We start from the raw sequence: 19,924 nt of genomic DNA, 5'->3' as shown, positions 1-19,924 counted from the left end.
ATATTTTTTAAACAAAACTTCCAGAAAATCTAAAAATTTTTTTACCTGAATATGTGTCAATCCAAGCAAAACATACAGTACTGCATCCACTGTACTGTACCTTTGGCTCTATTGTATTGACAGACCACACATGTGTATGTGTGAGCATGCATACGTATATCCAAATATGTGTGCGCACACATGTATTACACTGTTTACTGTTTCCCTTTGCCCGGAAATTAGGTCAATTTTAAACCCCACACCAATTTCAGCGTCCATAATGTGACTGATGTTTTTTTCATTACATAAACTCTCAAGTGTTTCCAGCTTGCCTTTATTCCATATGACAAGATTAGAGCTTTCTGAAACAAATGCACAAAAGGTTCAGGCTCTTTCTTTCCTTTTCTTTCGCCTCTTGCAGAAATGATCTGTAATTGTAGTCACTCTGAGAGGCTTTCTTAGCTTTGACCTTTACAATGCAATAATATATAAATTGATGGGGGGAGGATCGTCTGTTGCCTGCATTTCAACTTCCACACCGCAGCTTCTGCCTTGGCCAGGCTATTGTGATACTGCCGGGTTTAGTGTCCTCTTGCATGCAATTATACCTCCATCACAAGCCATTTTTCACTTCTGCTGAAGTACTGCTGAATGCGCAGGAGTTCTCATTCAAGCTGCAAAATGGATGCAAAATTGATCAGATTCTCCTGTAAACATTCTCTGTTGCTTTGATCATTCGTCCTGGGAGTAAATGGAGCAAAAAGCAAATAATAATTATGAAGAAATCGTAAAGTTCACTTATATAATCATGCTGAAGTACTGTTATTGAAATGACAACAGCATGGGATAAAACAAGGTGTGAATGAAATAAGAAATGACCTTTTTTGAACTAACTGAATATTGTAAACTCTGTTGCACTTTCATACCTTTCAATCTGGTTCAACCTAAGCATGTCTGAAGAAGTAAATCAAATTGAATATACCTTCGGAAAACAAAATCACCCTGCTTGTCTGGTGTCCACATGGTGTCCACATGGTTATAATAATAATAATAATAATAATAATAATAATAATAATAATAGGTTTTCCAACTTGAAATGACTTTTCTAAAAGATTTTATTGGACATTTTGATATTTTTTTTAACTTGTCTATCAGTTTATGAAAATGAAATGATTTACTCATTAATAATATTCATTTAATTTTAATTAATTAGTTATTGGGCGACACAGTGGCGCAGTAGGTAGTGCTGTTGCCTCACAGCAATAAGGTCACTGGTTTGAGTCTCGGCTGAACCAATTGGCGTTTTTGTGTGGCGTTTGCATGTTCTCCCTGTGTTGTTGTGGGTTTCCCCCATAGTCCAAAGACACGCGCTATATAAGAAAATTGGGTGAGCTAAATTGTCTGTAGTGCGTGAATGAGTGTGTATGGGTGTTTTCCAGTACTGGGTTGCAACGGGAAGGGCATCCGCTGCATAAAACATGCTGTAATAGATGGTGGTTCATTATGCTGTGGCAACCTCTGAAATAGAGAGAAAGCCAAAGTAAAATGAATGAATGATTGAGTTATTTTAAAAACATTTTTAATTATTAAACATTATTAAAAAAGTTAAAGAAGTTAACATAATTTGAAAATGCTAATTTTTTTTGGACTTTTCATTTTAAAATATATTATCATTAATATTATTATTATTATAAGTAGAAGTAGTAGTGATAGAAAAAAAAATAATAATTATATTATCATGCTGTAGTACTGTTATTGAATCAACAACAGCATGCAACCAGAAATTATGTTAAAAAAATTCAAACTTCTATCTTATCCCTTTTGGTCTGGTTCAACCAGAATCTGCCTTTAATAAACATCTGCCTTCAAAAAACAGCTCACAGAAAACATAAAAATATTATTACACATAAACATTTGTAAAACAAAATCCCACTGAGTACCCAAGGTGTGCACAGATGGAAGATACCAGAGCGCTGATATTTGCAGAGGCTTCTGTGTTTGTTTTGGAATCACAGCACTTGTATCGAAAACCAGAGCCTTTGAATTCTCCATTGTCCAAGCAGCAGGTCGACAGGTTTGAGTTGCTTCACAAGGGAACGTTGGCAAGGTGACTCGCAGGAGGGCCTCCTGGGTGTGCTTAACCAGAGGGCCAGTCAGGGCCACATCGCACCCTTTCCTTTGATACAGTCTGAGGTTTGGTCTCACATGTGACTCAAAGTACACGGCAGGTACACATGCGGTGAGCAGAATTACATATTGCCATAGTCACCCGGACTCCCTGCCAAACTCTAATTACCAGACTGCAGCTCATGCTGTACTCCAAACACACACATACAACAGCAACACGGGACAAGGGCTTTTGAACTATGAAGGTGGCTTTTCAGACTTGATTCTGACTATGTTGTGCATGTTTGTAACAATTCAACGCTTCTATAGAACTGCGCTAGATGCAATAAACAAAGAAAACAAAACTTTTTTCATTAAAAAAGTTTTTTAAATTAATGTATGTTTTATAAAGATTTTTTTGTGTTAGTAGTAGTTGCATGCGGTTTTCAAAATTGTTGGCAAAACTTTACAATAAGTTTTAGTTTGTTAACTAGCAGGCTCTAATTCTAAAGCATCTATTAATCATTCCAACTATTCCTATTAATTAAAGCATTTCCTTCGGCTTCATCCCTTTATTCAACAGGGGTCACCAGCGGAATGAACTGCCAACTTATCCAGCATATGTTTTACTCAGCAGATACCCTTCCAGCTGCAACCCAGTCCTGGGAAACACCCATACACATATACACTATGACCAAATCAGTTTCTTCAATTTATCTATAGTGCATGTCTTTGGACTGTGGAGGAAACCAGAGCACCCAGAGGAAATCCACGACAACACAGTGAGAACATGCAAACTCCACACAGAAATGCCAACTGGCCCAGCCAGGACTCGAACCAGCAACTTTCTTGCTGTAAGGCGACAGTGCTAACCACTGAGCCACTATGTAATTTGATTCTGACAATGTATTACTAAATACTGAGTACCAGTAATCTTTGTTTAAAAAGGAAGAGCTGCATGTTTAAGTAATGATAACACAGTTTAATAAATGCTGTTACATACAGTAATGTTGATTGTAATTAATGGCATTAACTAATGTTAACTTTTAAAATGATAAAAGATTTGATAGATTTTGTTTTTACTCTAAATCTCAATATACTGTAATTCCATTTTTTATGTATTTTACTTAATAAGTTAACACATTGTTTTGATCATTACTAAAAAGACATTCTACCGACATTCTAACTGCTTACAATCACTTTGCAAGTGTGTCAACATAATCTACTTATCTTACTTTTCTAATGCTCTTAATAATTGAATCTTTATTATTTTAATTTATTTGAACAATCATAATATTTGAATCTTAATAATAAAAATTCGAATAATTTCTCTTTTATAAATTATTTTCTATTATTAGTTATTACATATTCCACAGTTACTTATATGGCACACATTACTTACAGTATATGGCACAAAGAAACCATTCGATTTTTGTAAACTTAAATAATGGATTATGATTATATACAGTATTTGTTTTGTTTCTAACTAAGGTCATATTTACATTACAACAATGTACAAAGAAATGGAAAGACTGTCTTTGCACTTTTGATAGAGAATCATGTGTAGCCGAAAATTAAAATGCTCACAGAAAATGCAAAACATTTTTTTTAAAAAATTGCTGCATTATGCAAGTAGTTGGAAATGTCACCTTCCAAAGAAACAGCATATGTGTCTGTGCCTGCCATTGCTGTTTCAGTTGTCAAATGCATATGCTGATATATGTAAAACACATATGATTGTCATCAATGTCTTCACAAAAAAAAAATAATTCTAGTTTACACTGAGAATATAGTACTGTTATTTGACAGTACTAAAAGATGACTTTTAGTTTTTAAAACTTAGTTTTTATGCCCTTGTTGTCGTGTAATTGAAGGGCACGTGCATACAATAGATAGATAGATAGATAGATAGATAGATAGATAGATAGATAGATAGATAGATAGATAGATAGATAGATAGATAGATAGATAGATAGATAGATAGATAGATAGATAGATAGATAGATAGATGGATGGATGGATGGATGGATGGATGGATGGATGGATGGATGGATGGATGGATGGATGGATGGATGGATGGATGGATGGATGGATGGATGGATGGATGGATCAACAAAGGCTCATTCTGAAAATGTAGCTCTAAATACATTTCTGGAGACTGTGAATTATGTAGCCAGATTTCATCTTTAAAACAAATGATACGGGGCAGTATGATGCTGTTTTTTTTCTTGCTTACCAGACCGCTTGCCTCCATATGGACATCTTTTTCCGCTGTTACCAGTTTATCTGGTAGCTCAAAACATACGTCGGATGGACTTATGACACAGATTGGAGTTAACCGTGACAACGGGGTTTGAATCCAGTGAAGAACAGTTTCAGAAAGCAGGTAAGACAAAAAAAACTTAAGTTAAAAAAATTAAATAAGCAAGTAATTAACAGAGAGAGAATGTGGTAAAATCCGAAAGCGTGGTAAAAATCAGGGGGCTTTAGTTTTTCTGGATTGCTTTTCAAAACACTGTGGTTGGGGGTGGGCGGGTCATTTAGGGGCTTTTTAAAACACTTTTGGTTGGGTTACAGAAATTCATTAAGTAAACAACACTTTTAACAAATTTATGAACATAAAAAAAATAATAAGTTGTCCCAATGAAATCTTAAGAATTGCATTATTTCAGCTCATTTTAATTGTAGAACAAGTTCAAAAATATATTTCTTGAGTAAAGGGTGGATTAATGTATTGGTTTCCGTACAATTGATTTGAGTTAGAACAACATGAATGAATTAAGTTAACTTATTAATTTTTTACAAATTTATGTGAACTGAACATAAAACAATTAAGTTCTGCCAAAAAACTCAAGAATCCTGTTGTTTCAGCTTATTTTAAATAGTAGTTTGAACAAACGGCAAACATCATTTTTTGAGTGTAGATAAAAATTACATATAATATTTAAAAATTAAAATGTCCCCTATGCAACCTAACAAATTTAGCACAATTCAAAGAGCAGTAGAACCTAATTTTACTTGACGTCACTCAAAATCCACAAGATTACAAACTCAAGAAATCCACATAATGTTTTCCCTTCCAATCTTCTCATCTCTTGCTCTTTCATATCTCTTTCTGACTCTTAAATTCCTGCAAAGCCACTTTTCAACAGATGTAATTGAGGTAACCTTTCTTTCTCCCCCATTTAAATCCCTCATAAAAGGAGTCTAAAGTCTCGATAATGAGGACTGAGAGAACACTTAAAGAATTTTATAAACCTTTTTTTTTTTCAAAATTAGATTTTAAAAGCAGAGCCTGTAATCATATCACAGAATGCTAATCATTTTATATGTGGCGACCGAGGCCTCTGAAGAGCGGCTTACAGCCCCAAACTCTTCCTGTCAGGACAGTGGTTAAGTTTTTTTTTTTTCTGCTAAAGAAGCAGAAAATCCAATTATTAGCAGCAACCCAATTATTTTCCTCCTCTGGCTCCCCAGTTGAAATCCAAGGTCAGATTCGTGGATTAGAGAGGTTTTAAGGATAGGACAAAAACAGGAGAAATCAACAATGTGTAACCCCATGGCTGGCCGAGCCCTTCCGGGACTGGACTTAGAAAGCGACACAATCACTGCAAACAAGTCGACAAAGGGCTGAACTTTTGTGGACTGTGATGGAGAAGGGGGGGGGGGGGGGTCTTCAGGGGCTCCATCATGTGTTCCCAATGCTGATGATGCCTGTATTTCCTTATTGACTCTCCATTTGTGAGTCAATCAGGGTGGACATGTAGTATGCAGGATGACCTCCAAAAGATCACACACTCATGAAACCTTGACCCTTCGCCCTGGATCATCTCCAGACCGTCCGTGACCCCTCGAGTCTGCAGGTCACCACACGCACCAGACTGTGTGTGTGAATAGAGGAGAAGGTTATTGATGGATTGCTATTGACTCCCACTCTAATGTGACATTGGAAAACGTCTTCTTAATTGAAGACTCTGTCAATGATATCGAGTTCACGTCTCGATCCAGGTTTTACACTGATGTCCACACGGCTTCAGACAGTTGTTAAAGATCTTTACGCCTTCATGTGAAACAAAACTGGATCCTTCTCAACTCAATAGGAATCTATTATTGAGATCCTCCAATGCTAAATATGCCTTTAGTTCAGATGTGCTGTATAAGCTTCATTTAACTAACATGAGTGGACATTTAATCTGGACTCAAATCTCCATTTGTGGATTGGTAGGAAGCAGATGAAGTTGTTCAGCAATAATTACGTTGAAGGTATGTCGGTCTGTATTAGCTTGCGAAGGATTCGATTTAACACTTTCTCATGAGGACCTGGTGAAGAAGGCTATTGCGCTAAAGCATCTGCTAACCTGATCCATGTCTTTCATTTGTGTCTAATTAACCTTCTAATTTCCACAACTCTGCAGTGGCAGCAAGTTAATTATATAGTGGCGTGACTGAGGGCAGATTAACACTGTGTCAGTCAGTGTCTTGTCCCATCAGAAACTAAATGTTCAGGGTTTATATTTGGTCTACTCTGTATAAATGCCAAATGAAGTGCTGGAAAAACAAAACTGTTTAAGTTGGACTAATATTCTTGCTTGGACTATATAATACATGTAACATTAAAGTTTTTGAAAATGACAGCACTAAGTAACACAGCACTAAGTGAATGAAAACATCCAGCTGAGGGTTTCATCTAAAAGTGCACCTTGTTTAAAACTATTGATTCTTTAGCGAAATAGTTGACTCAGAGTCAAATAAACTAATCGAGTTAGGTTTGGATCTGTTGTTTGATGGCATCAACGTTGACATGGTACATCACCACGTATGTAGTTTCAGTTCAGGTAAAATGTGAACACGCTTTCCCTTCAGACACTATTGGAGGCGGAGGATCACGGGACTGATCATGATGCAAAGATGACAATCACTTACAGATGGAGAATCAGCAAAGGGGAATAAAGGGTTAAAGTTTTTTTTTTTTTTTTTTTTTTTTTTTTAATTTTCACAACAATACCACAGTAAAACCAAACTACTGCTGTGTTGGTTTCTGGCATTTTGCTTATTTTTGATACAATAACCTACGCTGCAACGCGTGATTCGTCTGCCGTTTGCTATTGAAGGAGCAGCAGAAACTATGGGACTTTTTCAGACTTTGACAGTAACTTCATTCATTCATTCATTCATTTTCTTTTCAGCTTAGTCCCTTTATTAATCCGGAGTCGCCACAGCAGAATGAACCGCCAACTTATCCAGCACATGTTTTACGCAGCGTATGCCCTTCCAGCTGCAACCCATCCCTGGGAAACATCCATTCACACTCATTCATACACTACGGATAATTCAGCCTACCCAATTCACCTGTACCGCATGTCTTTGGACTGTGGGGGCATACTCATTTGAAAAGAGTTTTGAACTCAGTGTTGAAGGTAATGAGTTAATTAAATACCTCATTACTTTGACGTAAATAGACTAAGTTCACAGTATTCATATATATATATATATTTTTTCAAATAATTTGTAGTAATCGGTTTCCTCAAATGGTTTGAGTTGATTTAACTTATTGGGTTTTACAGAACTCAGCTGGTTTGAGTTGTCTTCATTTATTTGGTTTTACTGTACTCAAATTGCTTCATTTACTCAAATGGATTAAGTTTTCATCTTTAAATGAACTACGGATGGGGAAAGTAGCACTCATTCTTTTGCCTCATCTTCTTTTTAAAAGTGAAAGATGAAGTGTGAAAGAAAGTTTGGTTGTCAAAGAGAACAGCACTTTCTTGTGCACTCATGTGGAAAGGACGCTGTCATCTGCAGTCGAGGCCGGCCAGACATTCAGCTCTGACTCAGTCCATGGTCATCAGTCTTTGTGTTTGAATCTGTGTTATTTGATGAGGACTAATTAGATGATGTGTGACTCAATGCTTGAGTCATAAATGCATTTTTTTGATAGTTTTGAATTACTGTAATGAATAAAATGAACCAATACCATATAATTAAAAAACTAAATTGCTAACAAAAATGTTATGCAATATAAACCCTTCAGAAAATCACCTTCAGATAAACACAGCAAAAGGATTAGTTAGTTAGTGTTTAAAAAGTGAGTAAAGCCTATGTAACTTGCAACTGTTGACTTATTTTATTATTATTTTTTTTTTTATAATTATGTTCACCATTATTTTGCTTATTAATTTTAAAGCAATGTGTTTACTCACTTTTGATAGGTAATGTCAAATATTCCCTCCCTGACAGTGAGGTTAGAGTTGCAATTTGGCGTATAGAAATAAAATTACCATTACCAATTATAAACATTTTAAAAACCTAATTAGATTATAGGAATTCAAATAATGTGGATTACTAAAATATTTCATTGGGAAAAGGTGCACAAAATGAGCAAAAAAAATAAATAAATTGTGGTGGGCCGTTATCGGTATTAACGTGCTGCGTTAACGTGAGACTCTTATCGTGTGATAAAAAATATTACCGTTAATCTTTTCTCAGGGGCGAAGCAGTGGCGCAGTAGGTGGTGCTGTTGCCTCACAGCAAGAAGGTCGCTGGGTCGCTGGTTCGAACCTTGGCTCAGTTGCCGTTTCTGTGTGGAGTTTGCATGTTCTCCCTGCTTTTGCATGGGTTTCCTCCGGGTGCTCCGGTTTCCCCCACAGTCCAAAGACATGCAGCACAGGTGAATTGGGTAGGCTAAATTGTCCGTAGTGTATGTGGATGTTTCCCAGAGATGGGTTGTGGCTAGAAGGGCATCCGCTGCATTAAAATGTGCTGGATAAGTTGGCGTTCACTCCGCTGTGGTTAATAAAGGGACTAAGCCGACAAGAAAATGAATGAATGAATGAATGAATGAATGAATGAATCTATTCTCAAAGTTGGGTAGGGAGCTGGGTCTGTTCTATGCAAGCTAAGATGGCTTTCACCTTGATATTTTAGCATAGATGTATACCTGGCCGAAATGCACTGTAGGATGTCTTAGAATATGTGCGTTCCATAATGTGAAATTACCACATCAAATGTGACGTTTATGTAAAACATACAAAAATAACATGGACTGGATGCTTTTTAAAATGAATGAAAGGGAATGAAAGTCAAAACCGATGAGCCGTCTGACAAACAAAAGTGCCCTTTTGAATCAAATCAGCAGTCTACTTCGAAGACACTACTGACTACGCTTACATGGACATCTGTAATCTAGTTATTTGTCTTAATAGACAATATTATAATTAAGGTGTTTATGTGAAGTGCTTTCATGTAAGAGTTTCCTGTAATTTTGGGTGACTCTAGGGCCTCGTTTACACTAATGCATTTTAATTTCAAAACGTATAAGTTTTGCTACGGTTACGTCTTCCTTCCACAATACGCCTACGTTTTCAAGCGCCAAAAACGGAACTTTTTGGAAACGCTGAAGACGCCGTTTTCATTCTAAAATGCTGCTGCTCCGTCTCAGTGTGGATGGGGGAAAAGGAGACATCTGAAACCGGAGGTGGGTAAAATGTTAAAGGCTCCGTCTTATGAATAAGGATACAGTAAAGATGACGCTCACATATGCAGCACGTCGTCTCAACATTTCTGCTGTCTGTTAAGTTGTTAATATCAAAATGAGAATAGCAGTTCCTTATATCATGTTTTCATTTTATCGTTAAGCTATAGTGAAACAACACATCCAGGATGATGTGAATAAGGTTATAAAATACAAAACATAGCCTCTCTTTTGCTGAATATCAGTTTTAATAATCAAAATTGGCTATTATAAAAGTATTACGTACAATTAGTTAATACATTAGAGAAAATAAAGGCATGCAATCTGTCAATACACAGAATGTACATGGTTACTTTAATTATTAACTTTGCGCTCAGCCAAAACACGTTATCTGAGAACAAGTGATAGATTCAAAAGAGCAAAGTCGGGAAATATGTTGTTAGATATAGACAACAAGATGAATTAAATATCACGTTTAGCAAATATAGTGAGCACTCTTACGAGCACAGCTCTCATCTGGCTAGATAGGCTGTAGCGCATGCCAGAGAGTGTGTGTGTGGTCATGTGATGTGCGTTTTCAGTGTTTTGTTGTAGACAGAGAGTTGTTCAGAAACGCTGGGTGAAACGCTTGTGTGAACGCGGATTATTTTCATTCTAAAACGCTGTTTTACAACTAAAATGCACTAGTGTAAATGGGGCTTAACTGCAGTTCCGCAGTTTCACATTTACTCATGACCATTTCATTCATGCCCCTGTGACAAACTGGGGTATTAGACACAAATAAGGAGTAAGGACAGGTGAGAGTGTTTAATAACTCACACCAAATGGAAACGCATTTCAAAAATTGTTTTTTCGAGCTTATGTAGACCTACAGATATAAAATTAATGTTTAACTGAATATACAGTTGGTAAACACAAGTAAATCTTATTGAACAAAATTTATTTTCAGCACCAATAATCATAGAACCGTTTCTCAAGCAGTTTGGGATGCATTTTGGAAACAGGAGATGAGCCCCTGGTCTAATGCACCTGAAAAAAAAATATATATAAAATAATAATCTTTGCCTACCTACAAAAATAATAAAAAAATAAATAAAAATACATAAAAAAATGAACATAAATAAACCTATGCCATACTGTAAACAAGAAAACTTGTATAAATAAAATGCTTTGCTCTTATGGTTTATATCTAAGAACCACAATGAATCAATGCAATTATATATATTATTCAAGCTCAACATGAATTTTAAATAAAATAATCTAAAAAGGGGATGTTTACCTGTATTTTTAAATTATATTATTTATATATGTGTTTGTTTGTTTGTTTAATTGTTTGTATCAAGACATGTTGAATACAAATGTAATACATATTCAAGCTATTAGCAAGTTCAGCAAAATACTCTATTAAATAGAACATGCAACATATTTAATGTCAACTGTTCATAATGCATCACATTTTCAATAAATTTGTCACATCTAAAGTTTGATTAAGATGCTGTTAAAAAATAGCTTAACAGCACATTCGATATTATATAAAAGTTGTCACTGCAGGTATAGCCATGACTTAACAATATAAAAAAGAAATTTTGTAAAACAAAAGCAGGTCATTGTCCGGAGACGCATCTGGCTGTGCTGTGATCAGCCGACACTTTCCAGCAGACATACAAGCACTAAAGCAGTTAAGCTGCCAGACAAACACAGACGACAAAGACAAGTGAATTTACGTGTTAAGCATCCCCCCTCCTTCACACACCTCAGACAGCCCAGCACTGAAAGTCAGTTCCATTAGGAATTTCAAGTTGAATTAAGGTGCTTTGGGAGCACACATTAACACATGTGTTGCTCCTGTTGTTTAATGTTAGCGCGGGAATGAGACCTTGCAACTTTATATTCCATTAAGTAGAGGGCCTGAGTTTTCCCCTCTGAACGTCTAAATAAGTAATACTGACAGCCCGCAAAACATGAATCATATTTTCACAATGATAGAAAATTAATGACTGGGATTGTGAGCGTAAATCACACCAGGACATTCAGTGCCGCTGCCTCGGCACTAGTGAGAGAAAATGACAAAAGATGCATTATAGCATCTGTGATATGGAAATGCATTCGTCCAGAAAATTCTGGAATGGGAATAAAATGACAGATACGCCAGCCAGTCTTGCATCACCTTGTGTAAAAATCAACTTCAGTTTGGCTGCTTATTAATTTATAAGCCATTAGTAACATATTTTCCAACAAAAGGCTTTGTTAAAAGGCAGAAATGAAAGTGTTTGCGAGAGAGGCATATGGAAATAGCATTTTGCCATGCTCAATTAGAATGAGGTCAGAGAGAAATGGCTTCCAGCCTGATCCTGAAAGATGCAAATGGACCGATGATTTTTATGCAACGTTAGCTACCTGCACGCATAGACTTTTTTTTTTAAAGCTGTCCTGAAAATTCAGTCTACAAGGTTTATAAAGTGATGCAAACAGGGCACTTTTAAAAGAAAAGCTAATAAGGAAATATAAAACACTTCACTTTTTTGCCGCGTGTCTTATTTAATATCTAATCTGTTATCCTCAAGGTCATTTTTCTGAATAACATAGGTGTTGCAAAAAACAAAGGCTGAAGCTAAATTGGGATAGGTACATAAAAGTAAAGTAAACCATGTGTTGTAACATTAATTCTTTCATTAGAGTACGTTTTGTTGTATGTTTTAGATACATGTCTGTCTTTTACATGTCCATGAGAAGGCAGGGCTTGTCATACAGGTCACCTAACAAAACACTGACAAAAACCTTTCCATAAACTTAACCAATAATGTTTTCAAAAGCAAATGTAAGAGAAAAGTGCACTGTGACCACATAATTTATCTTAATTTTTCACAAAGTCTTATCTCTTTTGTGGATTTATACTACGCCAGACTCAAACCCGAGTACTCTTAATCACAAGTACAACACAGTACAAAGTGGCTACCAAGCAAACTGACCATGCTGGAACCATGGTCTATATGGAGATGGAGAGGTGAGACAAACATTTATTCATTTTCTTTTCGGCTTAGTCCCTTTATTAATCTGGGGTCGCCACAGTGGAATGAACTGCCAACTTATCCAGCATATGTTTCACACAGCGGATGCCCTTCCAGCTGCAACCCATCACTGGAAAACACACATACACTGCCATTCACACACATACACTACAAACTATTTAGCTCAACAAATTCACCTATACCGCATGTCTTTGGATTTGTGGGGGAAACCAAAGCACCCGAGCACATGGGGAGAACATACAAACTCCACACAGAAATGCCAACTGACCCAGCCAAGGTTCGAGCCTGTGACTTTCTTGCTGTGAGACAAACATTCCATTACAAATCAGAGACAGATGTTTTGTAGTATTTATTTGGTGTTCTGCAAAGAGCTGCATGAAAATAACAGATTATTATCAATAAAATGGCCCATAAATATCATTAGTGTGAAAAGGAAAAATATTTTTAGCATCATGCTATGAGTTAATTCATTCATTTCTTGTCAGCTTAGTCCCTTTATTAATCCGGGGTCGCCACAGCGGAATGAACCAACAACTTATCCAGCACAATTTTTACGCAGCAGATGCCCTTCCAGGCGCAACCCATTTCTGAGAAACATCCACACACACTCTACGGACAATTTAGCCTACCCAATTCACCTGTACCGCATGTCTTTGGACTCTGGAGGAAACCGGAGCACCCGGAGGATACCCACGCGAACGCAGGGAGAACATGCAAACTCCACACAGAAACACCAACTGAGCTGAGGCTCGAACCAGCAACCCAGCGACCTTTTTGCTGTGAGGCGACAGCACTACCTACTGCGCCACTGCTTCGCCCGCTATGAGTTAATTTTACCAAGAAACTGCAGTCAAACATTTGTTAAAGTACATTGTTTTTGTGGTTTCCAATGTAAAAGTACATTTCCAAAGAGGCTGTGTTGAATTTGCGCTTATTATTCATCGCAAAACTGGAAAGGATATTCACTGTCTGATAATGCTATTTTCATTCCTACTTTTTTTTTTTTTTTTGCTATGTGCAAGAAATGTTCTACTACCCAACTTCCCAAAACAGTCATTGGTAACCACCTCTCAAGATATGCATGGTGCTATCAAGAAATATGTAATGACTTCTGGATAAGTGCAATCAAACAATGGCAACCAAAGCAGTGTATGTAATGATGGTATTTTGATATCAGAAATGCCCTGAAAAAGAAAGAAAACAAAATAGTGTGTGTTTTAACACTGGGTGGTTACAGGAACTTGTAATAGTTATTATTGACCACTAGACCCATTTCTCTAATTTCCCTTGTACTATGTTGGAGGTTGCATTCACAATTACAGTTGGAATTCTGAATCAATGTAAGTTGACAGTGACATCAAGCTCTGCATTCAGTTTAAAATCATTGTGCACTATCTGCTTTCTGATTATGGAGATGGAACATATACATACAAGTTGTACCATTGAAACAGCAAAAAGAGGAGTAAATCTCCTATGGCAGCTTTTATTGCTACATATCATTGAGAAAAGAACTCCACAGAAGTCCAACAGAAAAAAGCAACAGGTAAATGATGCTTAAATTAACTTTCTAAACATGTCTGTGACATGTATTTACCCAATCAGCATGCACTTACATCATTGTAGTTTCTAATGAGCTGATGCAATTAATAAAATTGTTGATTCTTGCATTTTGAATTCTTATATCTATAGTTGTTTTGTATTGATAACAGATGTTTTACATCAAAAGCAAAGAAGTAGCAAAGAGCCTGTACACCAAAAACATGTGTTAGGAGAGAAAATGTGTTGTGAATTGGGCGAAAGTGTGTTTTCATTGTGTAGCCTGATGCTATAAGGCTACATACTTTATTAGTATGCACATTGTAAAAATTTGTGTATTTTAAAATAATTCCATAACATTTTTTTAGATGGTATACCATAACGTATCAAATTTGTTTAAAAAATAAATAAATTTGACATTTCTTTGGAAAATTAGTAAATTAGATTCACTAGCACTTTTTAAATAAGAACTGCATATCATTCCTGCAAGGTAAAGGTATGCACATTTCTGAAAGCTAAATCCAAACCAAACCTATTTGTTAACATCCAATCAGATTGTTGCTTATTCTGAAGTGTACTTTGCTTAGTAGTTGCTCATGAAGCAAAGCCACAGATCTTCCCAGTATTTGCAGCTATATCTTTAAATTCCCCTTGTTATGAGATGACTGTCTGTTTGATATTCGCAAGCAGTAAAACAACAAAGTATAAGTATGGCTCAAATGTGCAATAGCCCTGTTTTTCCAGATGGGGCGCCATTTCCACAGAGGAGCAGGTGTTAAGAGCATCTCATTTCCCCACATAAACACCTCTCACTGTCCCCAGCCATGAATTATTAGCACAGACACCAGTCTCCTGTTTATTTTTTAAATAGAGTGAGGAGGCCACGCCATGCGAAAGTCAGAGAGATGTGGCGTGGGTGTGTTTGAGAAAGTGTGTGTGTGTGTGTGTGTGTTACTGTAAGGCCAGGGAGGGGGATCACGTCGTCACAAGAGTCATAAATAAGTCACATGGCCCCTGGACCTTCCTCTGAGGGTTTGGAGCTTCTAAGAAGTGCTTCTTTCATCTGATAGGCCTGCAATGTCCTGGAGAATCAGCGAGAATTCAGATAGCACATACACAGCATATGCGATCGAGCGTTGGGGAGGGAGTGAGGGAGAAGGAACGAGAGAAAAAGAGACCGGGCGTCGCGCGCTAGCCCAACATCAGAGTCGCTGCCTTCCTCGAGGGACCGTGCCATTCAGAAAGACTGCACTGCAGTACCTTTTCAATTAACGGCACGAGGTGAGCTCATCCTCAGTTCAAATAATGAGCGCAATTAAGCAATTAAGAAGCTCGCAGCTGCCTCTGCCCTACTTAACAGCCTGCAAATGTGCAGACACAGGGGGATAGAGTGCATTATGCCCACACAGCCCAAGCTTGTTCCTGTTTGTACAAATAGATCGGAGGTCAAGATCACAAGCGGGAGCAGCATTGGAGCGATGCGAAAAGCAATATGTCATGAAATTTGTTGATTTTATGGGAGGTGCTTTGGGAAAGATGGAAAAAAGCCTCCCGTGTTTACACTGGAGGATTTCGGAGGCTGGATTCTGTCCAGTGTGTTTAAACTGTAAAGCCTGAAGAGAATCTGCTCACTCTTCTCTTTCTACCACAGCGGAGAGCCACTGGACACTACAGATGAGATGTTTGGCATTTGTCAGGTAGCGAGAGCGAAAGAAGCTCAGAGCTAGCCTCACATTCAGACATAACACAAGTTTTTAAACTATTGACTGCACAGGAGCTGCAGACTTCAAAAGGTCCCCCTGACCTGTTTGCAGAGAGAAGCCTCAAACCAAGTTTTCTCTCCCTTCTCTCTCCTCTTTTGCCTTCTCCCTCCCAAGCCCCACATCTTTCATTATTAATATGTTTTTTCTCAAGTTTTTTCTCTGACCCAGTACATTAAATAAAACATTGTATGGTTCATGAAAGATTATGAAAGAGCAGCTCATAAGCAGCAGGAGGTGTACACTCAGCACAATCCATTCTGGTATATAATGTCAATGCCAGCTAACCAAGCACCCCCACCCCCCACCACCACCCCCCCCCCACCCAGCCCTTGCCCTGCAGGCATATTGGCGGAACCACCAATGGATGCTAAGCTTTTTCCGACAAAGCTCCAAAGATAAAGTATCTTCCTTTTATCCCCTCTGCAAATCAATTCTGGGCCTTACAGCAAAATCCCATAAAATAACTTCAAACACCACTACTTACTCCAAAAATTTGTATTATGGCTATATCTCTTTGAAGCCCGGTGACTGAAGTTTTGGAGGAAAAATGATTTAAGCGTTATCAGCTAAGACGTCGACGTGTCAGCACTTCACCCCAGTTTTTCTTGACATATCAACCTGAACCTTCTCTCTCTCTCTCTCTCTCTACCTCCCCATCCACCTCTTTCACTTTCCATCTCTGTTTCCCTTGCGTTCCCCTGTGATGTTTAGTTTTTGATTGCTCCTAACCACCCGGGCCTGGTGGTAAATACAAATGTTGCTTGTTAACTTAATGGCTGAAGTAAATGGGCGGTAGAGTTCAACTAGAGCTGTGGTGCTGCTGTAGGCCTCAACTGCTTCTGAAATATTTATTTTTTTGCAACCGCAGGCAAGTAAACCCCACCACAATCTCGCCTACGAACAACATAGAGAATGTCTCCTCTTAATTGCCACGATAATCATTTGAACAGGAAATGTGTTTAAACTCTTTTGAATATTTGTGTCTGCTTTATAGGATCTAAATGCTTTTATTTTATTCAAGCTAAAAAAACACCTTATTCATAAGTAAAGGCTGCATATTACTACCCTAAAGGTAAAATATACATAAAGTACCAATACACTCAAATTCCATTAGCACCTAAACTGAACATATTAGTACCATTTTACACATAATAAATGACTGGCTAGCTGGCTTACTGATGGAATGGCTGACTGACTGACTGACTGACTGACTGACTAAATGAATGAATGAATGAATGAATGAATGAATGAATGAATGAATGAATGAATGAATGAATGAATGAATGAATGAATTGTAGAATCTGAAATTTGTGATAACCCATGTGTGCATTAATGAAATCAATTCTATATTAAATTATTATTACAATCTGTTGTGTAGTGCAGAGGAGAAAAACAACAAGTTCAGGTCCAAGAGCAACATTTAAACATTTGATTAAAAAACTATAACAAAACAAGACAAAAACTAAGAAAAAGCAAAACAGATCAAGAAACACGCAGGCATCGCGGGAGCAACAAAAACAGACAACGAGAGTGGAACGGAAAATGATTTATATAGTTCTCGTAATCAGTCCTTGACAATCCTCCAAATCAATGGCGATCCGAAACAGTTGTGTGCAATATGCATGATGGAACTTGTAGTTTGTTTCATGTGATGTGTGTGTAGTTCATGTGATGTGCGTGTAGTCAACACAATCTCACGGCAATTCGTAACTTTTTTTATTTAGGGGCTAATTCGTATGAATTCGTACGATCTAATTCGTACAATTTAGTACGACTTACTCAATGGCAAAACGTAAAATACTTACTTTTTCTCGTAAGATCAGGCTGGTATAGTTCACCAGCGATCCACAGTCCCTAAATCGAGTTACAATTATGTTTTGTTTTTTATTATTTTTTTATAATTGATAATTTAATTTATCATTTTAAATAATTTATACATCTTAGTTATTCATTTAGTCATCGGTTTATTTGATTAATATTTTTGATATATTAATGGTTCTTATTTATGATATTATTCATTTATTGATTTGATTTATTTTTGTATATATTTCTTATTACTAGTTCTGCTTTTAGTGCTTTTTCCATTGTTTAGTCTTATAGTGATGGTGTTTCATGAAATGCTCGTCTCTATTAATATGATATCTGAAGGTATGTCCCTAATTCAAGGTCTTGTGGCCTGATGTATAATAACATTTGTTATATTTGTGCTGTTCAGACAAAGTATGACAGCGCACACATGCAACTAAGATTATCATTATTATTTAATATTCAATAAACCTTGCTCATTTATTTTCATCACTTCATCTTCTGCTTCTGCTCTTCTCTGGATTCCTTGCACAGTCGACTTCTATATTGACAGTAGACTGTTATTTCAGTTAAATACTGGTTAACAGGTTTGGGTTTTGGAAACTCTGCTGACTTGTTGTTCAGATACCTGGAGCAATTGACATTTCCTAACAAGATCTGGCATCCGGGATCGGATTTATTTATCTGGGGGGAGAGTGTGATCTAACAAAATGATAGATTGAATGAATGAATGAATGAGTGAGTGAGTGAGTGAGTGAGTGAGTGAGTGAGTGAGTGAGTGAGTGAGTGAGTGAATGAATGAATGAATGAAGGAAGGAAGGAAGGAATGAATGAATGAATGAATGAATGAATGAATGAATGAATGAATGAATGAATGAATGAATGAATGAACGAATGAATGGACAGATGGACGGACAGACAGACAGACGAATGCACAAAACATAACCTAACAAGCAATGCACATTAATAACATACCTAAGTTATGTAACATAATATAATATAAAAGTAATGTAATGTAATATTATTATCCATATTGCCAAATTACAGGTAAAGAATATGTACCGATATTTTAATATATATATATATATATATATATATTATTTTTTTATTATATTCATATTAATAAATCAATCAATATCAGCATACAAATATTTGCAAGCTCCAGATCAAGTAAAATGTAATATCAATAACACAATTAAAATTCTTACAATATGGCATCATTGTACATTGTACACCGAGGTAGCATTGTGATAAAAAAATAATAATAATAAAAAGAAAGAAATACCATTTTTACACATCTATGCTATATTTTACCAAACAGCAAGCCATTTAACTCCAAATGATGTCACTACAGTGATGCTGTCTTCAATTAAACCTCATAAGAGATCCAGCATGAAGGGGGACGTTTGTGCTTCAGTGTGTAATTACCAGAGAACAACCCTTGTCTCCTCTGTAATCTCTGTGTTATAATACTAATCTCCAAAGTCATTAACTAATGATGAAGGTCCCTTAAGCCTGGATCCTGGGCTCTCACTTTGTAGTGAGGATCGTGATCCCTCCCCTCTCCGGCCCCCTACCAACCCTTATCTCACACACAAAAGGCTAGTTAGACTATCTTGGCCCTACCAGATCAGTGTAAAACTGCTTCACCTCATTCTAAAACACTTCACATCGCTGACGCTAAAGCTAGGGGTCAAAACGACACAGATAAACGCACGCAGAGATGTAAAAGCACGGAGTGGAACAAGTGAATGGATATCAGACATGAAATGAGATGCAGTAGCTCATGCACAGCAGGCCCTATTCATCTTAAATGTATGCATTTTATTACTGCCAAAAAAACGACTTAAAAAAATAAGATAGGTAGGATTGAATGTGGATGTATCAATGTAGTTTCAACAGGTGTGTAGAAATTTGTATTTTATTAATTCATTTTTTTTTCACACAGAGGTTAAAAAAATGTAACCTATAAAACCTACTGTATGATTAATGATATATTAATATATTGATTTTCATACTTGGTTATGCTAAAGTATATGTATAATGCCATTTGGTTGAAGTTGTTTTAGATTATAAAAAGCATTTTAATTAGTGCTGAGCAATAATAATATTATTTAGTTGCATAATTAATAAATTTTTTAATGGCTCGCTTACATGCTAAATTTTAGCATGTTTTTAGTAGTGTATTGCACACTTTCCTTTTAAAAGTGCTGGTACACATAAAAAGAATGCAA

The 19,924-nt window shown here is 36.6% G+C and overlaps 1 long non-coding RNA gene across 2 annotated transcripts in view; it reads right to left on the bottom strand.

The window, feature by feature from the left end:
* Window positions 1–302: 302 nt before the first annotated feature.
* LOC137490211 (uncharacterized) overlaps window positions 303–19,924 on the bottom strand; it is a 180,374-nt gene continuing 160,752 nt past the window's right edge. For both annotated transcript variants that reach the window (XR_012407950.1, XR_012407954.1), the window contains one exon: window positions 303–653. This is a non-coding gene — a long non-coding RNA (uncharacterized lncRNA). The remainder of the gene's footprint in view (window positions 654–19,924) is intronic.

Source organism: Danio rerio, chromosome 6, assembly GCF_049306965.1.
Source record: "Danio rerio strain Tuebingen ecotype United States chromosome 6, GRCz12tu, whole genome shotgun sequence".
In the NCBI taxonomy this organism is placed as follows: Eukaryota; Metazoa; Chordata; class Actinopteri; order Cypriniformes; family Danionidae; genus Danio; species Danio rerio.
The sequence above is the reverse complement of the archived record's forward strand: the minus strand, read 5'-3'. Positions and strand labels throughout refer to the sequence as shown.